Source organism: Otolemur garnettii, unplaced genomic scaffold (genome assembly GCF_000181295.1).
Source record: "Otolemur garnettii isolate 467f Iridium unplaced genomic scaffold, OtoGar3 scaffold00099, whole genome shotgun sequence".
Lineage (NCBI taxonomy): Eukaryota > Metazoa > Chordata > Mammalia > Primates > Galagidae > Otolemur > Otolemur garnettii.
Genome location: NW_003852494.1, coordinates 3,807,005 through 3,811,511, shown reverse-complemented (window position 1 = coordinate 3,811,511; position 4,507 = coordinate 3,807,005). Strand labels below are relative to the sequence as shown.

General features: G+C 51.8%; 1 long non-coding RNA gene across 2 annotated transcripts in view; it reads left to right on the top strand.

The window, feature by feature from the left end:
• The first annotated feature begins 446 nt into the window (after positions 1–446).
• The window catches only part of LOC111727274, a 20,435-nt gene continuing 16,374 nt past the window's right edge, over positions 447–4,507 (top strand). Inside the window, exon 1 of one of the 2 annotated variants that reach the window (XR_002774858.1) lies at positions 447–628. This is a non-coding gene — a long non-coding RNA (uncharacterized LOC111727274). The remainder of the gene's footprint in view (positions 629–4,507) is intronic. The other variant, XR_002774859.1, reaches the window with a different exon arrangement.

Sequence of the window (4,507 nt, the reverse complement as noted above, 5' to 3'; positions counted from 1 at the left end):
TTCTTCCCGACAGCCTGAGGGCGAAAAAGGGCGGGGCAACGGATCTCGCGATTTTTTGTGAAAGCCAGCGGAAACGCCAGACACGTGACTCTCCTAGGAGGCCTTCGCCTTCCCCCTCCCCCTTTTCGCAAACCCGGCCCCCTCACCCCGCGCCCACCCCAGAGCCGCAGTAATGAACCGTTTGGGTTTCGGAATTTCCTTGGATCCAAACACTGGTATCGGATCGACAGGAGCCGGCGGAGTCCGTTTTGGGCGGCGAAGGCAGGGGGCAATCAAGATGGGGGGGGGGAAGATCGTCTTCCTTCTCCTAGGAGGGAGGTGGGGCGGCGAATGGTACTGAAGAGCAGGGTGGGGGAGGGAGGAAGTCACGTGGGTACGTGCGGCGCGCGCTGCGTGCACCCGGAGCCTCATCCGTCGCCCCTCCCCCAGCCCCCCGCCCGCCGGGAGGGGCTGGGGGAGGGGCGTCAAGATGGCGGCGGGGAGGTAGGCAGAGCCGGACGCCGCTGCTGCCGCCGCCTTCGCCGCCGCCGCCACAGTCGTCTCAGCCGCCTCCGCTCCAGTCGCCTCTGGTCCTTCAAGCTTTCACCGCCTGAAAGAAGCTGTTCTGGTGTCGGGTCCCGCAGGGAAAGTAAGTCCTTCCCGTAGTCCTTTTCTCCTTCCACAGTCCCCCTCCCGGACAGCCTCCCACTCCCACCCTCCTCGGGGGGCCGTGTGGGGCCGGACTAAGGGGGCAGCCGCCTCACCCTGGCTTGCCGCCTCCCTCTCCGCTCGCCACCCCCCGCAGCCACTCATTCTGGGGCCTTCGGGGGCATGGTCCCGGTGGTGGCTCCGCTGCACCCGCTTCCTCCGCCCGTCAGCGCCGGGCCCTGCGGTCGCCGCGCGTGGGGCTCTCAGGCCCCCGGAGCCCCGCTGTCCCGGGCCGGAGGCATCTTCCTTTGGACCAGGGAGATAGGCTCTGCATACGCCGGCTCCACTTGGACAGCCCCTTTTGCTTAGCACATAACGACCTGGGGCTGTGAAGTCCCGGACCCACGGGGAAAGTAAGATCCACACCTTTTCCAAGTCTTCTTGCCCCAGCATTGCTTTCAGTTTAGGGCGGCGGGGGGCGGGGGGCCAGGGTGGAGTCGCCCTTCCTAAATCTATAGCCCACCGGCGGTCTTCTGAGTATCTCGCTCGTATGGCTATGGGAGAAGGTGCGTGGAACACGTGGGGGCTACCCTCACGCCTCTGCCGGTGGTTAGCTTAGTTTTGCCTCAAGTAAGCAAGCTCCCCTTCGAGATCCTAGGGATGCTTATAGGGAGGAGAGCGGCGGTTGGGAATTTGCCTACTTTGAGAGTGTTTGGCATAAGGCGCATCCAAAGTTCCTCAAGCCAGGGTAGGCTGGTGGTTTCCCAAAAGTGGTTTGGGTCGGTTTAACAGCTGTGGAGATTTGGATGTTCCTCAACCCTTGTGATTGTTTCTTTCCTGACCCTGGCATCCAGCTCCTCCCCTTTCCAGCCCGGCTTTGTGCTAGTGTTTGGTTAATGTTTGCGGACCACTAACTTGATCCTTGCACGGAGAAGCCTGCTGCTTTTATGTGCGTGCTCCGTTTTCTGTGGGAGGCTTTTGTTTTGGGGAGTAGATGGTCGAGAAACGTGGGAAAAGAACGAGCGAGAAAATGAGAGTCGAATAAAGCAACGTTTTTATCCAATGAATTGCGCAGCCAATTGTAACTGCACCCGGAAGTTTGTACTGAACACGTGTTGCAGAGAGGTTAAAAACTGGTCCCCTTTGACCTTTGAAAAGTTGATTATTAGCAGTTTATGTTGAGTTAAATGTTTCAAATTTCTCCAGACTACCAGAATTATAGATTTAGTAGGGCTTCTGAAGAGTCAGCCAGGAGGGTCCAGGGAGCTGTCAAACCCGAAGTGCCCTAGCATGAATCAATCAACTTACCACTTGCAGGCAGTTAGACCAGCTAATGATTTAGAGGAGTCTGTCCTGCAATCAGAATTGATTTTCATAAGCACTGGGGAAAACTATCATTCTACAAAAGGTAGTTTATAAAGAATTTCTAGGATGAAATGCATAATTTGCTATTGGTGATTCAGGTGGGGCATTAATTTTGCAAGCAAGGGAACATTTTAGTTTCATCTTTTTTTTTTTTTTCCCAGACAGAGTCCCACTATGTAGCCCTTAGTAGACTCACAGCAACCTCAAACTCTTGGGCTTAAGCGATTCTCTTGTCTCAGCCTCCCAAGTAGCTGGGATTTCAGGCACCCACCACAGCGCCCAGCTTTTTTTTTTGTTGTTGTTGTTGTTGCAGTTGTTATTGTTGTTTAGCAGGCCCTGGCCAAGCTTGAACCCCCAACCTTTGGTTTATGTAGCTGGCACCCTGCTCACTGAGCTATGGGCGCCAAGCCTTTATTTTGTTGTTTCAAGACTTGGCACCTGGGCTTGGCGCCTGTGGCTCAAGCGGCTAAGGCGCCAGGCACATACACCTAAAGTGGCAGGTTCAAATCCAGCCCGGGCCCGCCAAACAACAATGATGGCTGCAACCAAAAATTAGTCAGGCGTTGTGGCGGGCGCCTGTGGTCCCAGCTACTTGGGAGGCTGAGGCAGGAGACTTGCTCGAGCCCAGGAGTTGGAGGTTGCTGTGAGCAGTGAAGCCATGCACTCTACCCAGGGGGACAGCTTGAGGCTCTGTCTCAAAAAAAAAAAAAAAAAGACTTGGTGCCTGTAGCTCAAGCAGCTAGGATGCCAACCACATAAACCAGGGCTGGCAGGTTTGAATCCAGCCAGGATCTGCCAAACAAGGATGATAACTAGAGCCAGGTGTTGTGGCGTGTGCCTGTACTCCCAGCTAATTGCTTAAGCCCAAGAGTTTGAGGTTGCTGTGAGCTGTGATGCCACAGCACTCTACCCAGGGCAACAGCTTGAGACTGTTTTAAAAAAAAAAAAAAGTTGTTTCAATTTTCTTTTTTTTTTGCCAGGGCTGGGTTTTTTTTTTGGCATTTTTTGGCTGGGGCTGGGTTTGAACCTGCCACCTCCAGTAGATGGGGCAAACACCCTACTCCTTGAGCCACAGGTGCCACCTCCAGGGCTGGTTTTGAACCCGCCACCTCTGGCATATGGGGCTGGCGCCCTACCTTTTTGAGCCACAGGCACCACCCTCAATTTTCTTGATCAGTTTTTACTTAGACTTTTGCTTTTTGTCTCCTAATATGACTTCATTCCATATGATTCCTTTCAGAATTCCAAATAAAGTTTCAGCTGGATAAATCTTTTTTTTTTTTTTTTTGAGACGGAGTCTCAAGCTGTTACCCTGGGTAGGGTGCTGTGGCATGCAGCCTCCAATTCCCCGGCTTATCTCAAGTGATTCTCTTGCTTCAGCCTCCCAAGTATCTGGGACTGTAGGCACCTGCCACAATGCCTGTCTATTTTTTGGTTGCAGCCGTCATTGTTGTTTGGCTGGCCCGGGCTGGATTCGAACCTGCCAGCTCAGGTATATGTGGCTGGCGCCTTAGCAGCTTGAGCCACAGGCGCCGAGCCATCTTTCTTTCTTTTTTTAAGAGACGAGTGTCACTTTGTCGCCCTCCTTAGGGTGCTGTTGCGTCACAGCTCACAGCATCCTCCAGCTCTTGGGCTTAGGTGATTCTCTTACCTCAGCCTGCGAAGTAGCTGGGACTACAGGTGCCCGCCACAATGCCCAGCTATTTTTTTTTGTTGCAGTTGACCAGGGCTGGGTTTGAATCTGCCACTCTCAGTATATGGGGCCGCACCCTACTCATGGAGCAATAGGCGCCACCCCTTGCTGGATGAGTCTTAAAGAGAGACTGACTACTATTCATTCACTTGTAGAATTCTGTTATGTGTTAGGCAATTTAATATGTTTTAGGGGCTTTGCTGAAATTATTTTAAAATGGCCAACATGGAGATTCTTTTCATTCTTTTGAAAGTGATTTGCCTCAAAGAGTACAGTTTGTCGATAGGTCTTGGTGTTTTAGTGTAAATTGAGCTTTGATTTGAGACTTGCTGCCTGTGGAGGTAAGAGAATACTTAGTTTGGATTTTTTTTTTTTTTTTTTTTTGGTGATAGAGTCTCACTTTGTCACCTTGGGTAGGGTGCTGTGGTATCTTAGCTCACAGCAATGTCAAACTTTTGGGTTCAAGAGATCCTCTTGCCTCAGCCTCAGGAGCAGTAGCTGGGACTATAGGTGCCCACCATGCTGTCTGGTTAGTTTTTATATTTTTAGTAGAGACAAGGTTTTACTGTTCTTGCTAAGGCTGTTCTCAAACTCCTGGGCTCAAGCAGTTCCCCTGCCCAGGCCTGGCTAGGATTATAGGCATGAGCTACTGTGCTGGGCCAGTGATAGGCTTTTGCAGAACAGAAGCTATTTTATGAGTAAAATTTGGTACATAACTTATCAAATTAACTTGCTTAATTCTTTTTTTTTTTTTTTTTTTTGAGACAGAGCCTCAAGCTGTCCCCCTGGGTAGAGTGCCGTGGCATTACAGCTCACAGCAAC